The sequence below is a fragment of the Eschrichtius robustus genome, chromosome 15 (genome assembly GCF_028021215.1).
Source record: "Eschrichtius robustus isolate mEscRob2 chromosome 15, mEscRob2.pri, whole genome shotgun sequence".
Lineage (NCBI taxonomy): Eukaryota > Metazoa > Chordata > Mammalia > Artiodactyla > Eschrichtiidae > Eschrichtius > Eschrichtius robustus.
In genome coordinates, this window is record NC_090838.1 from 44,522,470 (window position 1) to 44,546,561 (window position 24,092).

Sequence of the window (24,092 nt, forward strand, 5' to 3'; positions counted from 1 at the left end):
GACATGCATTTAAGCTGTCATTCTTCAACTCTTCATTTTGGTTACACCTTCACTTTAGCAGGGTTACTACCGACAAATGAACAACTCAGAATGTACATTAGAGAGGATTTTTATTTTTAAGTATATGCACAAACCTCCTAGTTTAAAATATGCTGTTTGCAGCCAGCGGTTATATAGATATAGGTAGATATAGACAGATATAGATATAGACAGATGGGAGACTCTGATATAGACCATGGCAGTGTCAATGGGCGTACAATGGTTGTTGGTGTTCCCAGCACTAAACACAGAAAAAAGTCAATAGGAGGGTATGAATCTCTTACAAAAACATGAAATCCTGTGGCAGACCTGTCTCCAAAATAGGAAGCCAAAGACAGTCACTTATGGTGTTCAATTAGTTGTTATTTTTATTTGGACCATTCCAAAAGTTTAGATGAGTATCTGAAGCTGGTCTGAGTTAAAATGAAGCTCTGCTCTGATTCCCTGTCTTAGTGTAGGGCAATATTTCTAATGTGTGATCTGAGATCCCCTGGGGAGCCTTAAAGCACTTTCAGGGGGTCTATGAAGTCCTTTTTTTTTTTTTTTCCAGCTACTACTGTGAGTCCAAAATTTTTAAATAAGTGTCAGTCAAGTAACAGATTGAATGCAGAGCAGATATGAGAATCTAGCTGTCTAAAGCCAGATTTTAAAGAGATTTGCAAAAATTTAAACATGCAACTTATCTCATTAATTTTGTTTTGGCAAACGTAGTTACTTTTTCTAAGCTGTGTTATTTGCATTAGTGTGAATTTTATTTTTTATTAATTTTAAATATACCAATAATTTATATTTTATGGTTTCTTAGTTTTAATTTATAGTAAATACAGTGGACCCTCTCTATCCGTGGGTTCTGTATCTGCAAGTTCCACATCCCTGGATTTTGTTCTGCAGTTGGTTGAATCCCTGGATGTGGAATCCGGGGACATGAAAGGGCGACCATACTATGTCTTTTTATATAAGGGATTTGAGCATCCCTGGATTTTGGTATCTATAGGGGTCCTGGAAACAATCCCCTGGGAATAGCCAGGGACAACTATATTGATAGATAGAGCCCACATAAACAAAAGTTTTTGGAATCCTCAGTAATTTTTAAGAGTGTAATGGGGTCTAGAGACCAAAAAGTTTGAGAACTGCTATTTGAGGACAGCAGTCTATGGCAGAAAACGAAGATCATCTGTGAAGAGTGTGTGTATATATGTATTCTTCAGTTTCCCAAGGTCCTATCACTTCCTCCTTCCTTTCTATTGGCATTACCACCCATTTATTTTTAACTGTATGGCCCCATGGACATTTGAGATACCCTCTGCCTCAGTTTCCTAAATAATTTTGGGATAATGATCTCCTAGTGGTCTCATGAGATATTTGGGGGGCTAAAACCAAATGAAGGATGCCAGAGACATGAATTCATAAAGGAAGCATGATGTCATACTGTCAATAGAAATAAATGATAACAGCTATTCTATCATTACTATCATAATCACATCACTTTAAAATCGGGGCATGCAATTCAAGAGGGCAGAGGTATAAAGAAATTATGTATAATACAGCTGAAAATTTCCAATTTTTTCTTACAGTAGATTTGTTTTCTTAATCAATAGAACTACGTAGAAACTTGTGAACTAAAATGACAACTATATATAAACTAAAATAAGGACCTTTGATGAAGAAAGACTGGAAGAATGGGAGTCATAAGATTGACTTGGTCTTTTGTTACTAACTAGCTACGATAACATGGATAAATTACTCAACTTCCTTTAGCTAGTTGCCTTATTTGTAAAATAATGTTATTGGGCCAGGATGTTTTCTAAAGTTTTTTCCAACTTTATGATTCTGTAAGTATAGGAGAATGTATCTGCTTTCTCAATAGCAAGCTTAGTTCTTCCTTTTCAGAACTGATTCGTATTGTCTGGAAATTTGGGCTGTATCTGGAAATTGCCGTAGATGTAGCAAATTATCATTTCAGATGAGCAAATCTACTAAGAAAGCATCATTGTATGATGGATGGCTTCAGTCAACCAGCCAGCGAGTACAGCAACACTTCATTTATCCCATGTTGGTAGGGAATGAAGTGTTTCACATACATGCATTTTCCAAATAATTGACACATACCCCTTTAAGTACCAAAAACCTGTTTTTATCACTTTTTATGGAAATATTTCTCAAAAATATGTTCTGTATTCCCATCTCCTTTAAAGCACAAGTTATAAGGATTTGTAAACTTTTCTTCATGATTCAGGTCTGTTGAGAGCTCTTTACTGCCCAAAGGCTTTTTGTGCATCCAGGAGAACCTTCATAAACACTTTGTATCTTCATTTATGGTTAGTGAATTGGGCTCGTAGATTCAGTAAACAATTGTTTAATCATTAAAGCATGATAATTATGTAGCTAATGAATCAATTTCTCTTCAGTCTTTAAATTCTGATTATTAAATTGACTATTTAAACCCTACTAAATGAAAATCACACAGATTCTCTTTAACTCTTAAATCAACTTATAAAACTATCAATTAAAGTTAATTTTGAAAAATATATTCCATAAAGTTAATAGGCTGGTCTTATAAAACTAGTAAACTACATTCATTTAAGTATTTCAAATACCTGAAAAGAAAATGTACATAAATCTGCATAATAACTTCAAAAACATGATCTAAAACAAAAATACTGCCATTAGATTTTGTGTGTGTGTGTGTGTGTGTGGGTGTGTGTGTGTAAACTTAGTGTTACAGTAGTCTTATCAGTCCCCAAATAAACTAATTCTCTTTATAACATAGCTAATGTTAGATCAGGAATGATTTCAAGATGATTGTTTGTATATCTGACCTCCTTAGTTACAGCAAAATAATTAAGCTTTTAAAGTGAAACTTTTGAGATGATGACTCAACTGGGCTTCCCAGTATCAGTCAATCACATAAGTTTCTGTTTCTTGAAATGATAAATTTTAAAATTTTACTTCATCAGGGTTACATAGCCCAGGATCCTATCAGTTATAAATAATGCTGACCTAATGTCTAAGGCTTAGTTTAAAGCTTTTAGGTTGGTTTATTTAACTATGATTATAGACCTAGGTATCAACCAAAACGTGAACAGTACATATTTATAATTTGAGTTGCATATCATTCTGTATGCAACTTTTTTCTTTATATATTTTTGAAAACTTTAACCTGCCCTTTCTTTTGTATATATTATTAATCACTTTGACTGATGGTTTGTTGTTTTTTTTTTTTCTTTTTACCTAGATAACTGTTCTAATTAAGTGTATGTTCAAATTGTCAAAAATTGGCCAGTAGGTGCACATTCATTTTCCCTTCTTTCCCCCTTTGGCACCTCTCCAAACATCTTTCAGATTATACTATCCTTACATTATGACAATATTAAGATACTCCAGGACCATCTTGACTTTTCTACTTACCAGGATATATATGGAAAGAACTATTCTCTGAGGATCCCTGATTTTTTTTTTTTAGTAGAAAATAGAGTTAAAGACAAAATCTGTGTATGCGCATATGTATGAATGCTGGTGCTAGACAAAATACTGTGCTTCTGGGAAAATTCAATGATGGAGTTGTTAAAAAAAAAAGTCTTTTAGGTCATCATGTACATTGATATTTATTTCAAAATATATTAAGTTCTTGGTATAACATGCAATGTCTACCAAGACCATGTTTACATTATTTTATTAAAGTTTTTAAAACCTTAATTTTCTAGAGCATAAGTTGATTTGGAACCTACGTTTGACCTACAATACCTCTTCTCCAATTTTACAACTTTACATCTCATAACCCTTATTTAGAAGTCATATTATTGTCAAAGTGTTATTTTGCTGCTCTGTGCTACTGTTAATATCTAAAGATTGCTTTAGTATAGGAGATCTTTCTGTTCTCAAATGAAGTGGTCTAAGGCTGCTTTGCTTTGTGAGCTGATATCTCCCTTCATTTATGTATGTATGTATGTATATATGTATGTATGTATATATGCTCACTTTAACTTCAGGATCAGTCTTACTTCTTCCCTGAGTCAGTTCTAACTGGGCAGCATCCATGGAAGGTCTGACATTGATCAAGTGGTCATAAACCTGGAGAGGAATGAGTTTATGGTGAACCACTGGAAACTGACCTGCTCTCTGCTTGTGAATTAGACTATGCAGTTCAACTTCTTCCTGAGTTATTTTGCCTTTTATTTTAGTTGCTGATTGGAACTGAAAAGCTGATTTGACCTTCATCACTGCAGTATGCAGGCTTACTGGATCTTGTCAGATATAAGTCAATGTTGCTCTGCTAAATAGGAGGAAACTTAAAATAGACAAGGTTTGGCACAAGATGAAAAATCTACTAAATCAGAGTCACTCACTCCATGACACCTGCCTCCTTGAATTTTGACTTCTTGAGGTTTTGTGACACTGTTTTCCTAACTACCATGCTGGCCCCAGGTGGTGAGGTTCTTTTTTTATTGTTGTTTTTATTGTGGTCCTTGGTTCTCTTTGGTGTGTTGAAGACAGGATGAGACTACTAAAATGTAGGGCTTGTTAAATTATAGATTTCTAGGTTCTAATTCCAGAAATCTGGACTCAGTAGGTCTCAGATGGAGTCTGATGTCAAGTTACCAGGTGATGCTGATACTAGTGGTCCAAGAACCACACAGGGAACCACAAAGAACAATTCATATTTATATTGAGCTCACAGTAAAGCCATCACTGGGGGTTTCTAGCTGTCTTGTGGATTTTGACTGGAAAAAAAAAAAAAAGATTTACTCAGAATACCTAAATAGAAGAAATAAAAAGGGAGGATGAATGTCAGGCTATTTGAAAATATTAGTGGAGATAAGTCAGACTCTGTTCTGATAGTCAGCCAGCCCTTTTTGTGTTTGTTTAAGGTAAACTGAACTCCGAGACTATTAGAGTTTTTCTCATTCATTTTACCCCCTATTCATAGGGCTGCTGCCAGAGAATAAAAGTATCAACTCTAATGGTCCATATTAGAATAACTCACATTTAATCAGTTTTATTTGGAAACTAGCAGTTGCTTTTGAAATTTCAAGGAAAGCATATCCAAGAAAATAAGGGACCTGCGTGTCTTTTTTTTTTTTTTACTAAGTTGCTGTTCCCAAAGGAGCCATTCTGTGTCTTCAAAGCCAGTAAATAGGACAATTTGAGGATCTAAAAATCATTACAAACTTATGTTTTGAGAAGAAAGTTGAGAATTGTTCATTTATATTTTTCAATGATGAGCTTCAGAACCACGTTGCCCAGATAAGGTTTCACAGCCATGCAGTCTCGGGGTCTGGAGGACAGCACGCTTGCTTCTCAGATGTCTGAGAGGAGAGCTTGCCCTCTCTTCTCTTCTCTCTCAGCATGAAGGGTGCACCGCCCAGTTAGCAATCTCTGTCCTCCCCTGACAGCCCGCAGCTCCTTTTTATTCACAGAGTAATACCGATGTCATTACTCTCAGTTTCTGTCTTCTGCGAACACTGGAGACCCTCCAGAAACATGTCATCTCCATCACCATAATTCAGTATTCATATGCTTTCTTCAAGGTCCATAGTCCCGGCCTGTAATGCAGCATCAGAGACAGTCTCATTGTCAAAGTGGTTAAGTGGGAAGTATAATTCCTGGTCTAAGAATCATTCCACCTCCAGCCCCCGTGAGCCTACATCCTAAAGAAAATAAATAGCAATTTACCAAATGACTATCTGCCATGTAAAAACAATCAGCTATTGCCAATAAACCAATTCAAGACAAGCCAATCTGATATCAGAGACTGCAAGATAATATTAAGAATGCGATTAGGACTCATTTGAATTTGTGAAGAATGTTTTTGGTGGCTTGACAAATAATTATAAAGGATTTGCAGACAGGATAAATTATCTTTGGATTATAACTTTATGATGTTGTGAATTTTTAAAAATCTGATATGGAGTTTATTTTTTTTTCTGAATACTCTCATTCTTTAAAATTATTGTTATTAAAGAAGTGAAGAGCCTGAGGGTTTCAAATCATTTGCGGTGTAGATCCAAAATCCCTTGCCTGAAACGGTTGAGATCAAATGAGTTGTATTACTTTAAAAAAATTTACGTTTTTAGAGCAGTTTAAGGTTCATAAGAAAATTGAGAGGAAGGTACAGAGATTTCCCATGAACCTCCTACTCCCACACATGACTTGTCTCCCTTATTATTAGCATCAATCCCAAATGTGTTTTAAAATTCAGAAATTTTCAGATTTTGGAACATGATTAGGACATAAACCACATATTATGTAACAACTCCTGTGGGGTCTGGGGCAGCACCCACAATGAAATATGAATATTTTTACAACTAAATGGATGAATAGTTACTTGAAGAAGGATTTTTAAAGGGGGCTATAAACATTGGCTCAAATTAGCTTCTGCTGCCAAAAGAGTTGTAAAACTCTTGGCTTTCAGAACTTTTGGATTTTATAACTGCAGGTACATAATTGCGAATCTGTACCACTGTCGGAAAGTACTGTCATCAGTTCACTGATGTTGCGCGTACTCTTCATAGATATTCAGTAAATTGGGAGAATCACTTACTAATTGGTACCAAACGGGAAGTGCATATTTCCCTCAGGACAGAAACATGGCTCTCTGTGTCACACCATTAGCCAACCCCCTTAAGTGAATGGATTAATGTAGTTTCTGTTTGTTTAATCTTGAAAACATTGTGTGGACAGCAAGAGGATGCAACATGATGCCTTGCAGGCCAGAGATGTTCAGTAAATGGTCATTTCGTTTCATTTTCTTATTAGCGATTTTGTTGGTACTAAAAGGTACCAAATTTGGGAGGAGCGTGCCCATATATATATATATATATATATGATCCTGATGCTCAAAATACACAGACAAACTTAGCACTGCGCCTTAACAGTGGTCATTGGGCGGCACATCTTCCCATTTGCGCCATTTCTTGCACGGGGGAAGATATTGTGTTAAAAATTCAAAGGCTGTTTCAAGCATTACCCTTTTAGCCTGTTTTTATCTGCTGTACGTGAGGCTGCTTATATGTAGACAGGGATAAATCTCCACATATCTCTGTATGTGTATGGCTACATAGTCTGCCTATTACTCACCAGTTTTTAGAGTTCTATGACACAAGTCCCATGATGATACATTCATTCATCTTGTTTTTGCAGGTTTTCCAGGGCAGAGTAATTTGGTTGGGTTTTTGAAGCTTTTTTGGTTTGTTTGTAGAGTATAAATAAATATAGGTATTTCGATTGTTCAGAGTCCGGTACTTAGGAATTTAGTAATGGGCAGCTGCCAGGGGGCAGACATTAATATCTAGCTCTTGAATTGCTTAGCTGAAAAGAGACCTCAACTTTACTTTTATTTTCCCTCTCCATTTTAACCATTCTTTTGTCCTAAATAAACAATATTCTGCTTTATGGAGCATAAGTATTCATAGCTCAAAGAGGATTACTTTAAGATTAATTACAGCAATTTCCCAGCACAGCATAGGAAGAATTTATAAATGTATATGTTTATATGTGTGTGCTTGTGAATAAACTATTACCTAGATGATTTTTTAATTTAGACCTCATTTCTACTTTCTTCCTCCGTAAAGACCTGTGGCTTAATGGTGTCTGCAGCCAGAGGCTCTGTGACATTTAACCTCCAAATACAGTTCTTAGCATTAGGTCTAGTAAGAGCTGCAGATGTTTTGTTATCCATGCAAACTACATCAATTGATCTGTATCACACTGCTAGACTAGAAGCTCTTTGAATCTGAGAAAGGCACAGATGTTTCTGCTTTGGGTATTCTTCCATGAAGAATAGTTTTGTCTTTGTCAGTATGTGCCATTTTACTATTCAAGAACACCTGCGTACTTTTGGTTTATTTTTGAGTTCCTCATTCCTTGGTCTGCTTATTTTTATCCATTTCACTAGCTGTTATTGTGTGGCTGGTATATGTAAGATGTTTTTCAAAGGCAATATAGAGAGAAGAGTACAGAGATATATTTATTTTATTAAATAAATTCCTTTGGCTGCATATCAGGTAACTCCTCAAAGGCCAATTTTCTACAAGAAATAACTATTCTTAATGAGTAAAGAGGTAGTTTTATGAAAATTTGACTATGAGCAAAAAGGAATATTGCAGCTTATCTCACGATACCTCAGTAGCAGTAATTTTCAGTTGTTTCCCACAGCAAGTTGTAAAATTTTGTGGGAAACTTCCCAGCAGTCTTTCCTACAGGTCAGATTTCATGGCTGTAACTACACATCAGCCTTCCTTAACATAAATAAACTTGAGGTATAAGTGATGAAGGTCATTTGTGTCTGAAACAAGAGTCAAGTTTGAAAATAAGAAGCAAGACCCTGGTTGTTAAGTGAAAGCCACGCTGAAGCCTTGTGGCATTAATCCAACTGAGATTCATACCACATCAGGGTGAGTCCAGAGAGGAAACAGCAGAAGGCTGAGAGCCAATATATCTTCATCAAGTAGACTTGAACCCTCAAAGTCCTTGACTTCCTATGTTCTTGTGGGTGTGAAACTCATCACACAGAAGGAAGACAAGGCAAATCCAGGTTGTAGCATGCTACTCACATCTGCTCCTGCATTCACATTCAGCAACCAGGCTGCAGAGGCAGATTCTGGCCTACAGATGCTGGACTGCTAACAAGTAACCAATAGGAAAATAAGCTCAGTTTCCATTCTTCTATCTCAAGTGTTGTGAGATTTAAAACAAATTGCTTAGTCATCCTTGGTCATAAGTTTCCTTATTTGTAAAATAAGGAGATGGAATGTAATTTAACTTCTCTTATAATCTAATAATGGTAATATTGTAAGGGGTCCCTAGTGAACATGAAAATACATTTGGTTCCTTTTGCCTTCGTATTCATTTGTTTCATCTCTATGTTTTAGGCTTAAATTGGTGCTTTTAAGAAATCTTCTGTGTGCTAACATTCAGCTATGAATACCTGCCATTTCATTTAGAGAGGGTCTCATATATGACTATACCAAGGCACATCATAATCAAATTGCTTAAAAACAGTGATAAACAACCTGATAAAAATGAACAATACATACATAAAACAAAGACATGAATGACAGTCAACTTCTCAGAAGTAGCACAAGAAGCCAGAAAAGACTTTGGCGTGAAATCTCTAAAGTACTGAAAGAAAAAAATTGTCAACCTAGAATTCTATGCCCAATTAAATATTTTTCAAAAAGAAAGGTGAAATAAGGTCTTCTTTTCAAAAAAAGAATATTTATGTTGTATAATAATAGTAGATTTAAATAAATATTACAACTATAGTATAAAGAATTCCCATACCCCACACCCAGTTTCCCTTATTATTAATATTTTACATTATTGTGATGCACTTGTCAGAACTAATAAGCTGATACTGATATATTATTAAAAATCCATATTTTATCTATATTTCCTTAGTTTTTACCTAATATCCCTTTTCTGTTCTGGCTGTGACAATTTCTCAGACCTTCCTTGTTTTTGATGACCCTGACAGTGTTGAGGAGTACTGGTCGGGTATTTTATAGAATTTCTCTCAGGTAAGATTTGTTTGATATTTTTTCATGATTGGACTGAACACAGTAGACTGAAGAGTTGCCTCCCTCCCCCAAATTCATATGTTGAAATCTTATCCCCATTGTGATGGTTTTGGAGGTGGGACCTTTGTGAGGTGATTAGGTCATGAAGGTTAAGTCTTCATGAATAGGATTAGTGCACTTATGAAAGAGACACAGGAGGGATCCCTCACCCATTCTACCATGTGAGCACACTGTGATGGGCATTTATGAACCAGGAATTGGGCTCTCATCAGACACTGAATTCACTAGTGCTATGATCTTGGACTTCCAAGCCTTGGAATGAACATTTTGGTACATGACTCTTTTTGAATTACGGTTTTCTCAGGATATATGCCCAGTAGTGGGATTGCTGGGTCGTATGGTAGTTCTATTTTTAGTTTTTTAAGGAACCTCCAAACTGTTCTCCATAGTGGCTCTGTCAATTTACATTCCCACCAACAGTGCAAGAGTGTCCCCTTTTCTCCACACCCTCTCCAGCATTTATTGTTTGCAGATTTTCTGATGATGGCCATTCTGACCGGTGTGAGGTGATACCTCAATGTAGTTTTGATTTGCATTTCTCTAATGATTAGTGATGTTGAGCATTCTTTCATGTGTTTGTTGTCAATCTGTGTATCTTCTTTGGAGAAATGTCTATTTAGGTCTTCTGCCCATTTTTGGATTGGGTTGTTTGTTTTTTTGCTATTGAGCTGCATGAGCTGCTTGTAAATCTTGGAGATTAATCCTTTGTCAGTTGCTTCATTTGCAAATATTTTCTCCCATTCTGAGGGTTGTCTTTTGGTCTTGTTTATCGTTTCCTTTGCTGTGCAAAAGCTTTTAAGTTTCACTACGTCCCATTTGTTTATTTGTGTTTTTATTTCCATTTCTCTAGGAGCTGGGTCAAAAAGGATCTTGCTGTGATTTATGTCATAGAGTGTTCTGCCTATGTTTTCCTCTAAGAGTTTTATAGTGTCTGGCCTTACATTAAGGTCTTTAATCCATTTTGAGTTTACTTTTGTGTATGGTGTTAGGGAGTGTTCTAATTTCATACTTTTACATGTACCTGTCCAGTTTTCCCAGCACCACTTATTGAAGAGGCTGTCTTTTCTCCACTGTATATGCTTGCCTCCTTTATCAAAGATAAGGTGACCATATGTGCGTGGGTTTATCTCTGGGCTTTCTATCCTATTCCATTGATCTATATTTCTGTTTTTGTGCCAGTACCATACTGTCTTGATTACTGTAGCTTTGTAGTATAGTCTGAAGTCAGGGAGCCTGATTCCTCCAGCTCCGTTTTTCTTTCTCAAGGTTGCTTTGGCTATTCAGGGTATTTTGTGTTTCCATACAAATTGTGAAATTTTTTGTTCTAGTTCTGTGAAAAATGCCAGTGGTAGTTTGATAGGGATTGCATTGAATCTGTAGATTGCTTTGTGTAGTAGAGTCATTTTCACAATGTTGATTCTTCCAATCCAAGAACATGGTATATCTCTCCGTCTATTTGTGTCATCTTTAATTTCGTTCATCAGTGTCTTATAATTTTCTGCATACAGGTCTTTTGTTTCCTTAGGTACGTTTATTCCTAGATATTTTATTCTTTTTGTTGCAGTGGTAAATGGGAGTGTTTCCTTAATTTCTCTTTCAGATTTTTCATCATTAGTGTATAGGAATGCAAGAGATTTCTGTGCATTAATTTTGTATCCTGCTACTTTACCAAATTCATTGATTAGCTCTAGTAGTTTTCTGGTAGCATCTTTAGGATTCTCTATGTATAGTATCATGTCATCTGCAAACAGTGACAGCTTTACTTCTTCTTTTCTGATTTGGATTCCTTTTATTTCTTTTTCTTCTCTGATTGCTGTGGCTAAAACTTCCACAACTATGTTGAACAATAGTGGTGAGAGGGCTTCCCTGGTGGCGCAGTGGTTGAGAATCTGCCTGCCAATGCAGGGGACACGGGTTCGAGCCCTGGTCTGGGAAGATCCCACGTGCCACGGAGCAGCTGGGCCCGTGAGCCACAATTACTGAGCCTGCGCGTCTGGTGCCTGTGCTCCGCAACAAGGGAGGCCGTGATAATGAGAGGCCCGCGCACCGCGATGAAGAGTGGCCCCCACTTGCCACAACTAGAGAAAGCCCTCGCACAGAAACGAAGACCCAACACAGCCATAAATAAATAAATAAACAAATACTTTAAAAAAAAAAATAGTGGTGAGAGTGGGCAACCTTGTCTTGTTCCTGATCTTAGTGGAAATGGTTTCAGTTTATCACCATTGAGGACGATGTTGGCTGTGGGTTTGTCATACATGGCCTTTATTATGTTGAGGAAAGTTCCCTCTATGCCTACTTTCTGCAGGACTTTTACCATAAATGGGTGTTGAATTTTGTCGAAAGCTTTCTCTGCATCTGTTGAGATGATCATATGGTTTTTCTCCTTCAGTTTGTTAATATGGTGTATCACATTGATTGATTTGCATATATTGAAGAATCCTTGCATTCCTGGAATAAACCCCACTTGATCATGGTGTATGATCCTTGTAACGTGCTGTTGGATTCTGTTTGCTAGTAGTTTGCTGAGGACTTTTGCATCTATGTTCATCAGTGATATTGGCCTGTGGTTTTCTTTCTTTGTGACATCTTTGTCTGGTTTTGGTATCAGAGTGGTGGTGGCCTCGTAGAATGAATTGGGGAGTGTTCCTCCCTCTGCTATATTTTGGAAGTGTTTGAGAAGGATAGGTGTTAGCTCTTCTCTAAATGTTTAATAGAATTCACCTGTGAAGCCATCTGGTCCTGGGCTTTTGTTTGTTGGAAGATTTTTAATCACAGTTTCAATTTCAGTGCTTGTGATTGGTCTGTTCATATTTTCTATTTCTTCCTGGTTCGGTCTCGGAAGGTTGTGCATTTTTAAGAATTTGTCCATTTCTTCCAGGTTGTCCATTTTATTGGCATAGAGTTGCTTGTAGTAATCTCTCATGATCATTTGTATTTCTGCAGTGTCAGTTGTTACTTCTCCTTTTTCATTTCTAATTCTATTGATTTGAGTTTTCTCCCTTTTTTTCTTGATGAGTCTGGCTAATGGTTTATCAATTTTGTTTATCTTCTCAAAGAACTCCTTACTGTATTCTTTGGAAGGAATTCACTATGCTCAACCCATATTTAAAAAATGGTGTGTTACATGTTACTTCTTTGAGGGCAGAGTATTTACATAAATTACTTGGGATTTTTCTGTATGGAAGAATTATTTGGAATTATTGTATACTAATACAAACTCATGTATAAAAGAATACTTATATATTCAATCATTTATATCAACATAGAATAATGGATATTAATTTTATACTGTGAATTATAATTCAGTACTTTTTTGCTTATTAAATTGTTCCAGCTTTGGAACAATTGGGAATATTGGAAGCCTATTAACTGACTCCTGTGTCACTTTGATATAGCCTTGTCATTGCAGGGTTCTGTTTTGTTTTTTGAGCATTTCCTTATTTTCTGATATCACAAGATGCTCTAGGCTCATAGTGTATATTTCCTGCTCCAGTCCTAGAATTACCCATTTCAACAAAAGTCCTGATTTCTCCTATGATATAATGATATTAGAAATCAAGATCTGAGCACTAGCTGTGCCTGTTGCTACTGGGGTGACATTACTTATATTTCCTTGCTGTGTCAGCTGAGAGGATCTATACATGTGTATACTAAAATATGTATACACACACCTCTGTAAATATTTCTATAAGTAATTAACTGTATCTATTGTAAGGTAAACCTCACGTCATACTGATGTCTTGAACTCTAAGGTACTACCACATGGATTACTATAGCCTCCTTCCCTTGCTTATTTGTAACCTCCCACTCTAATAGCAAGAAACCTGGCTCCTACCATCAATCATCTATTTACTTAATTATTCAATTTCAGTGTCTGTGTATAGGGGTTTCATAATTGTTAATCCATATACCCATGGGAAACAACTCTATCTACTCTAGTACAGTGCTTATTACAGTTCTTTTTGCCTTTAGTCTTACAGACTCCATCATTTTTAAAGTTACTTAGGCCAGCACCTTTTTCCTCCCACCTGCTTCAGGGACATTGTTTCATACATTTATAATACAATTACACTCATTTGCCATATTTTGCATTCCACCTTGGGATTCCCTGACTTCTTAAATGATTTTTTTTTTAATTTGCATTTATCAAGCCCCTTTTCTACTGTAAATTTCTATGGGTTTCAACAAATGTATAGTGCCATGAATCCAACATTATAATATCATAGAGAATAGTTTTGCTGTCCTAAAAAAAAAAAAAAAAAAAGCCAAAAATCCCCTTTGCTTCACCTATTCCATCCCCTGTTATGAACTCCTAACAACCACTGATCTGTTAACAATCTCTCAGTTTTGTGTTTTCCCAAATGTTATTTAATTGGTATCTTAAAATATGTAACCTTTTACTGGCTGCTTTCAACTAGTAATGCACTTAAGATTTATTCATGTGTTTTGTGGCTGATAGCTCATTCATTTTCATTACTGAATAGTATTCCATTTTATGCATTTATTACAGTTTTTTTATCCATTCACCTATTGCTGGACATCTTAGTTGTTTCCAGGTATTGATGATTATAAATAAAGCTGCTATAACCATTCATGTGCATGTTCTTAAACAGGCATAAATACACATATCAGTTGAGTAAATACCTGGAGCACAATTCCTGGGTCATAATGATTTTTTTCAAATATACAACACTGTAAGAATGTATTACCGGCAGACAATAACTATAAGCATCATAAGAAGTATATAATACACAGGGAAAATTATACCAGATGAAAATATGTATCAATTCAAAGAAATAGAGTAACAGAAATGATAAATATGTGGATAAATATACAAAAACTTTATATTTAAAAAATCTCCTTATAATTGTTTAAAATAAAAATAACAATATAACAAATATAAACAGTGGGGTTTATAATATATGTATAAGTTAAATTATGAGTACAGTGGCACAAAGACTAGCATAAGGAAAATGGAAGTATACTCTCAGGCTTATGAAGGTATATAATACTACTTAAAATAGACTTAATTAATTAAAGATGCATAATGTAAGCCAAAAAGTAACCAGTAAAAAGTTAATAAAAGCAGAGTTAATAAGGCAGTAAAGGAGATACGATAGAATCATAGAAGATACTCAATCCAAAGAAATTCAGAAAAACAGGAAAAATGGCAACAAAGAAATAGCTGAAAAAGGGAACATTAAATAACCAAGATGGTAGATTACAACCCAGTCATATCAATAATCACCTTAAATGTAAATTTTCTAAACACTCCACTAAATGTAGAGATAGTAAAAATTGGATTAAAAAGTGGGACCTAACTATGTGCTTTTAACATGACACTTGCTTTAAATATATAGAAAAGTATAGAGTAAAAAATTTTAAAATACCCAGGAAAAGATATATTATGCTAATACCAATCAAAAGAAATTGCAATGACTATACTAATATCAAAATATTAGTATATGCTAATTAATACTAGAGCAAGAAATATTATCAGAGATAATGTAATTATTTTTTAATAATAAAGAATTCTAGTAATCAAATGTACATAACAATATTCAGTGTTTTTCACCTCAAACAGAGCTTTAAATACATGAAGCATACTTTTGGTTTCCAATCTGACATGTAAAATGTTTGGAAGTTGTCACTGTCCCAACAACTAGTAAAAAGCTGAACAAACTGAAAAATCAACCTTTCTTCTTAGCTCCATCAGAGAAGTGAGGTCATAGTGCAAACTGCTGCATCCCGAATTGGGGAAGCAGACAGATAAATACAGAGAATCACAACTTGCCAGAGCAGAAACCCATGAGCAGAAACATGTATGGGAACCAGTGCTGGGTTCCTTTTATCCAATACCTCATGTTCACCTACCAAGAAAAAAATCACAAGGCATACTAAACAGTAAAAACACACTTTGAAGAGACAGCAGGCATCAGAACCAAACTCAAATATGGCAAGGATGTTGGAATTATCAGACTGAAAACTTAAAACAGCTATTATTTTATTTCAACTATAGTCCATATTTTATTCAAATTTCCTTAGTTTTTACCTAATGTCTTGAGTTCAGAATCCCATCTAAGATAGCACATTGAATGTAGTTTTTATGTCTCTTTGGGGGTCACAGACTTTACTCCTTTTATTTATTTATTTTATTGAAGTAGAGTTGATTTACAATGTTGTGTTAGTTTCTAGAGTACAGCAAAGTGATTCAGTTATACAGACTTTGGGGGTCACAGACTTTACTCCTTTTATTTATTTATTTTATTGAAGTAGAGTTGATTTACAATGTTGTGTTAGTTTCTAGTGTACAGCAAAGTGATTCAGTTATACATATATATCGATACATATTTTTTTCATATTCTTTTCCATTATGGTTTATTACAAGGTATTGAATACAGTTCCCTATGCTATACAGTAGGACCTTGTTGTTTATCTCTTTTTTATATAATAGTTTGTTTCTGCTAATCTCAAACTTCTAAATTGTCCCTCCCCCACCCCCTTTCCACTTTGGTAACCATAATTTTGTTTTCTATGTCTGTGGGTCTGCTTCTGTTTCATAAATAAATTCATTTGTGTTATATTTTAGATTCACATATAAGTGATAGCATATGTTATTTGTCTTTCTCTTTCTGACTTACTTAGTATGGTGATCTCTAGGTTCATCCATGTTGCTGCAGATGGCATTATTTCATTCTATTCTATGGCTGAGTAGTATTCCATTGTGTATATATACCACATCTTCTTTATCCATTCATCTGTCAATGGACATTTAGGTTGCTTCCATATCTTGGCTACTGTAAATACTGCTGCTATGAACACTGGGGTGTGTGTATCTTTTCAGATTATAATATATGCCCAGGAGTGGAATTTGCTGGATCATACGGCAACTCTATATTTAGTTTTTTGAGGAAATTCCATACTGTTTTCCATAGTGGCTGCACCAATTTACATTTCCACTAACAGTGTAAGAGAGTCCCCTTTTCTCCACACCCTCTCCAGCATTTGTTATTTGTAGATTTTTTTCTTTTTAATTAATTAATTTATTTATTTATTTTTGGCTGTGTTGGGTCTTCGTTTCTGTGCAAGGGCTTTCTCTAGTTGCGGCGAGCGGGGGCCACTCTTCATCGCGGTGCGCGGGCCTCTCACTATCGTGGCCTCTCTTGTTGTGGAGCACAGGCTCCAGACGTGCAGGCTCAGTAGTTGTGGCTCACAGGCCTAGTTGCTGCACGGCATGTGGGATCTTCCCAAACCAGGGCTCGAAGCCATGTCCCCTGCATTGGCAGGCAGATTATTCGTAGATTTTTTTAATGATGGCCATTCTGACTGGTGTGAGGTGATACCTCATTGTAGTTTTGATTTGCATTTCTCTAATAATTAGCGATGAAGAGCATATTTCATGTGCCTATTGGCCATCTGTATGTCTTCTCTGGAGAAATGTCTATTTAGGTCTTTGGCCCATTTTGTTGATTGGGTTGTTTGGTTTTTTTTGTTATTGAGTTGTATTAGCTGTTTGTATATTTTGGAAATTAAGCCCTTGTCCATCAAATCATTTTCAAATATTTTCTCCCAGTCCATAGATTATCTTTTTGTTTTCTTTGTTTCCTTTGCTATGCTAAAACACCTATTATTAATATGCTAAGGACTCTAATGGATGAAGTAGATGGGCCATTTAAGCAGAGAGATGGAAATACTAAGAAAGAATAAAAAAGAAAAAGAAATGTTAGCGATCAAAGACACTATTTAACAGAAATTAAAAATTCTTTTGAGGGGCTCTTTAGTAGACTGACATGGCTGAGAAAATATCTGAGCTTGAGGATAACTCAATAGAAATTTCTAAAACTGAAAGACACAGAGAAAAAAGACTGGGAAAAAAAAGGAGTAAATAAAATACATGAAGCAGAATACAAATTCCAAGTGTATATGAAACTTTCACTAAGACCATATTCTAAACTAAAACAGTCTTAATAAGAGGAGGATTCAAATCATGTAAAGTATAATCTCTGATCAGAGTAAAATTAAATTATAATCAGACACGCATAAAAGTATAGAGTTGGATCATTATTGTATGCTATATACAAAAATTAAGTCAAAATGAATCAAAAACCTAAATATAAGAGAAAAAGTATAAAATTCTTAGAAGAAAATATAAGGGTAAATCTTAGTGACCTCGAATTTTCCAAAAGATTGTTAGATATGACACCAAAAGCATGAGTAACAAAACAAAAAAATTGATAAAATTATGCTTTATCAAATTAAAAACTTTTGTGATTCAAAATCCACCATCAAGAAGTTGAAAAGACAATCCACAGAATGGGAAAAATATTTGGAAATCATATATATGACAAGAGACTTGTATTTAGAATATATAAAGAGCACTTGCAATAATTAAAAATCCAATGAGAGTTGCAAAACAATGTGAATGTACTTAGTGCCACTGAACTACACAGTTAAATATGGTTAAAATAGTATGCTTTATATTATGTGACTTTTACCACAATAAAAAAAATTTTTAAATGGCAAAGAATGTGAATAGACTTTGTTCCAAACAAGATACACAAATGGCCAGTAACCACATGAAAATACACTTGGCATCGTTAGTCATCAGAGAAGTGCAAATTGAAACCTCCATAAGATACCACTTCACACCCATTAAGTTGGCTAGAATCAAAAAGTCAGATAACAAGTCTTATAGAAGATGTAGAAAAATCAGAATCCTTGTACACTGTTGATGGGAAAGAATACTGTCTATATTTGTAAATGGCATGATCACATAGGCAGAAAAGCATAATAAATCTACAAAATAGCTAAAACTAATAAGTGAGCTTAGCAAAGTTGCATGTTAAAAGACCAATGTATAAACATCTTATTACTTACCTGTTACTGTATAATAAATTACTTCAAAATTTAAAGACACCAACGATAAACATTTATTACCCGACTGTTCAGTGGGTCAGGAATCTGGGTCAGGCTTAGCTGGGTGCCTCTTTCTCAAGATCTCTCACAAGGAGGCAATTGAGCTGTTGGCCTAAATTGTGGTCCCTTCTGAAGGCTTTACTAGAAAGCATCTGCTTCCAAATATTTTCACATTGTTGTTGACTTCATTCAGATACTTGTGAGCTGGTGTACTGAGGGCTCTAGTTCCTTGCTGAGTGTTGTCTGGAGGCCTACCTTTTTTAAAATTTTTGATCTTGGTAATTTCTCCATAGTGCAGCTCATAACACAGCAACTAGTTTCCCTCAGAGTGAGAGCTTCAAGAGAGTGAGAAAAGATGAGTAAGAGGGAAGGCACAGTATTTTTGAAATGTAATCTTGTAAGTGATATCCATCAATTTTTTCACCTTCTGGGATTTCCCTGGTGGCGCAGTGGCTAAGAATCTGCCTGCCAGTGCAGGGGACATGGTTTTGAGCCCTGGCCCAGGAGGATCCCACATGCTGCAAAGCAACTAAGCCTGCGTGCCACAACTGCTGACCCTGCGCTCTAGAGCCCGTGCACCGCAACGAAAAGTAGTCCCTGCTTGCAGCAACTAGAGAAAGCCCATACGCAGCAATGAAGACCCAACGCAGCCAATAAATAAATAAATAAATAAATATTTTTTTCACCTTCTGTTTATTGGAAGTGAGTCACTATAACCAGCTAACACAAAATGCCACAAATACCTGGACTTGGCATCATTTGCAGCCATTTTAGAGGCTATCAACCACAAACATCAATTTCATTTCTTTACTAAAACAATAAATAATTGGAAATTGAAATTAAAGCAAAACCACCACTAACAATAGCATTAAAATTATTAAATATATAGGGATAAATTTGACAAATGATGTTCAAGATGAGTACACTGAAAACTAGTAAACATTGCTGAGAGAAATTAACAAAGACCTAAAGAAATGCAAAGGTAACTATGTTTATGGATTGGGAGACTCAATGTTGTAAAAATGTGAATTCTTCACAAAGTGCTCTATAGACAGAAGACAATCCCATGCAGGACCTTAGCAGATATTGTAGTAATTGACAAGCTGACTTTAAAAGTTATATGGAAATACGAAGGACCTAGAATAACCAAAACAGTTTTAAAATAGAATAGTCACCGAACTTACCTGATTTCAAAACTTAATATAAAGTCACAGAGATCAAGGCAGTGTGGTATTGGATTAAAGATAAAGTATAGATCAATAGTCTAGGAAAGAGGGCATAGAAAGAGACCTTCATGTATATATGGTCAATTTATTTTCAGTAACACTGCCAAGACAAGTCAATGAGGAAGGTACAGTTTCTTCAAGTGTTGCTGAAACTGTTACATAGCCGTAAGAAAAAAAATTCACCCTAACCTTTACTTCATACCATATTCAAATAATTTTAAATGGCTCATAGAACAAAATGTTAGAGGCTTGACCATAAAACTTCTAGAAGAAAATATAGGTGAAAATATTAGTGATATACTATATTAGGCAAAGATTTCTTAAAGAAAACACAAAAGCTGAAGTTATAAAGAAAAAAGATGATAAATTGGACTTCATCAAAATTAAAAATTTTTGCTTTTCAAGAAATTCTCATTAATAAAAAGAAAATGCAAATCACAGGATGGGAATAAAAGTTTGCAAAACATATCAGTAAAAGGACTTGTGCCTAGAATACAGAAAACACCTTTAAAACTCAATGATAGGAAGACAATAAGCTGATTAAAACAAAACAGATTTTAAGAAACCCTTCACCAAAGAAGATGTATGAAAGACAAATAGGCACATGAAAAAATGCTCAATATTTTTAACCATTAGGGATATGGAAATTTAGAATGACAACGAGGTACAATTACGAATCCACTAGAAAGGCTGAAATTAAGGAGTCTAGAAGAAGGAAATCCTGTCATTTGTGACAACATGGACGAACCTTGAGGGCATTATGCTAAGTGAAATAAGTCAGACAAAGCATGACAGATACTGTGTGATACCACTTATATGTGGAATCTAAAAAAGCTGAACTCACAAAAACAGTAGAATGATGGGAAGGTGGTGAAGATGGGCAGAATTTGGTCAAAGGGTACAAACTTCTAGCTATTAGATAAATAAATTCTGAAGATCTAATGTACAGCATGGTGTTTATAGTTAATTATACTCTAATACATACTCGAAAGTTGCTAAGACAGTAAGATCTTAAATGTTTTCACCACAGGGGGAAAAATGGTAATTATGTGACAAGATGGAGGTGTTAGCTAATGCCATGATGGTAATCATTTTGGAATATGTAAGTGTATCAAATTAACAAGCTATATACCTTAAACTTATACAATGTTGTTATAAATAATAAATCTGGGGAAAAAATTAAATAGACTGAACCTACCAAGTGTTGGCAAAGATATGGAGGAACTGGATCTCCTATACACTGCTGGTTGGAATGTAGACTAATGCAACTACTTTGGAATACATTTTGGCAATTTCTTCAAAACTCAGTAATACACCTAAAATATAACACGGCTAATCCACCCCTAGGTATTTATGAAAGCATCTATCCATACAAATAATTGCACACAAATATTCACAGTACCTTCAATAGCCACAAACTGGAAATAACTGAAATGTCAATAAGTAAGAGAAAAGATAAACAAAATTTTATATATCCATATAGCGAAATAATAATCAGCAATAAAGAAGAACAAGCTATTGATCTATGCATCAATATGCGTGGCTCTCTAATTATACTGAGTGAGAGAAACTAGGCAAAATAATGTAGATAGCACTTTAGATATGATCAGTTTACTGTATGTCCATTTTACTTCAATAAGGCTGTTTTTAAAATGAGAGTACATACTGCATGATTCCATTTAAAGAAAATTCTAGAAAGTGCAAACTATAGAGACAGAAAGCAGATCAGTGATTTCCTAAGGATGGGAAAAAGAGGAATAGAGGGATAGATGGATGTCAAAGTGATACTTGAAAACTTTGGGGAATTACAGATAAGTTAATTACCTTGATTTTGTTAATGGTAGCACACTTATACACACATGTCAAAAACTTAAACAATTGTACATCTTAAATAAGTCTAGGTTATTATATGTCACTTATAATTCTATAAATCTGTAAAAATAAACTATTCTGAATGTTAAAATCAAAGTAGAAGTGATTTTCTTCAGAGAGGTTCCCCTACATAAGCCTTTTTCATGATCCTCTGCCCAGTCATCATCAATATCTAATTGAAATAAGTGATTTGTAATGAAGAATGAAAATATGAGGTGTTGCTCCAGTTTAAGTATTGCTGTAGTCAATTTGGGCTGATGTAACAGAATACCACAGACTGGATGGCTTCTAAATGATAGACACTTATTTCTCACAGTTCTGGCGTCTGGAAGTCCAAGATAAAGGTGCTAGCACAGTGGAATTCTGGTGAAGGCCTTCTTCTGGGGTGCAGATGGCCGTTTTCTCAGTTATATCCTTACTTGGTGGATAGAGGGCCAGAGAGCTCACCAGAGTCCCTTTTATAAGGGCATTAATCTCATCCATGAGGGCTCCACTATCATGACTTAAGTAATTTCCAAATACCCCACCTCCTAATACTATCACACTGGGGGGTTTAGAATTGAAATATATGAATTTGGGTGGGGTGGACACAAACATTCAGTCCATAACAGGTATCTCATGCCTTCATGAATATTCATGTATTGATTAAATCAGTGCCATTTTTTAAGTTACTAAGGCAACTGATATTAAGAGACTGTAAAATATATATATATATATTTTTTAAATGAAAGCTTATTTATTTATTTATTTATTTTTGGCTGTGTTGGGTCTTCGTTTCTGTGCAAGGGCTTTCTCTAGTTGCAGCGAGCGGGGGCCACTCTTCATCGCGGTGCGCGAGCCTCTCACCGTCGCGGCCTCTCTTGTTGCGGAGCACAAGCTCCAGACGCGCAGGCTCAGCAGTTGTGGCTCACGGGCCTAGTTGCTCCGCGGCATGTGGGATCTTCCCCGACCAGGGCTCGAACCCGTGTCCCCTGCATTGGCAGGCAGATTCTCAACCACTGTGCCACCAGGGAAACCCTAAAATATTTTTAAATGCCCATAAATTAACGGTGCTATTGAAAAAAATTTCTCAGACTGAAGTATATATGATGGTATTTAAACCATTGTTAACATTTCATAATTTTGAGGGAACTGCCATTTCACATTCATATTTACAAAGATGAAGTATGACCCAATGAGGACCACACAAACCACCCAAGTATAATTTTATCCTACCCCAACTCTGCCTTTCAATCTTGCTTTTTTTCTCTTCCTCCTTCGCTTTCTTCCTCCCTCCTTCATTCCTTCCTTTCTTTCAGAGCTCTTTTCTCCTTTACTATAATATATAAATTGCCTGTTATTAACTGTTGCCCTCCAATTGAATGTCAGCGCTATGAGAATAGAACATTGTATATATTCTCTGCTTGCTTGGCTACCAGTTTTTAGGTTACATCTTTCTTGGTTTCCTCTAGCAGACTGCAACTATAGATTCTACTCTGGAAGCAACAGAAACCATTTTGAGCCAAATAAGCAGGGGGCTATTTGAGAATAACTTGGAGTCTCCCAGTACTGACAACTGAATGACCAGATGTGAAAAGCAGGCAGTAGCCCAGTGGACTCTACAGGGTAGGCTGTCAAAATTACTGTCAAGCCCATAGCTCAGCACCAATATGATCTTATGCCCCTCCACACTGACTGTGACAAATCTGATTAATTGTATCATCTGATCAGTTTGTGTCATTCACTCAAGGTTCAAAGTTCTTGCAGTGTCTGATCAACTGTGCTTGTATTTCATGCCTACCTCTGTTTTAATATAGTCTTAGAAGGAGGCATCAGGAGGGCACTGGGACTGGAAGTTTCCCTTTCATCAAGACTATAACGGTAATGTCTCCTAAAAGTAGCATTATCCTATAATTTATTATTCAAATAAGTACACATTTGAGAGTAAAAAGGGCACTATTAATATTTATTCTAGAACAGCTGGTGTAAACAAGATGATCTCTAGATTACAGGGAGGTGTGGTTAACTAACCAAAAAGGGTATTAGGACAAATCTTAAAAAGATATGGTTGGATGTTGGTGGGACAAAAAAAGATCATAGGTTTGGTTTTTTTGTTTGTTTTTTCATTTGTTTGTTTTCAATAATTCTACTTCCTCTGAATCAGGAAAAGCATCTCAGTGGTTTACCTCCAAGATTCTTTCCATGGGAATATATGGGAGCCCTTCAGTCTATTTCCAGCTCTTACCTTTCCATTCTCATCCTGGTTCTTGAAGATACCTGTCTCCATAATCCATCGCAGTTTACTCACCTGGAACAGACATAATGAGAAGCCCTATAACACTAGAGTTTTCCCCAACTTGGGCAAGTTTTTGATAGTTTCCTACTGGAAGGCAGGGAACTGGATTGTACAATGCTTTCAATTCCTTGCCAGCTCTCAATCCATTCCTCTAGTAGTGAATCCTATTACTTGTCAGCTCAC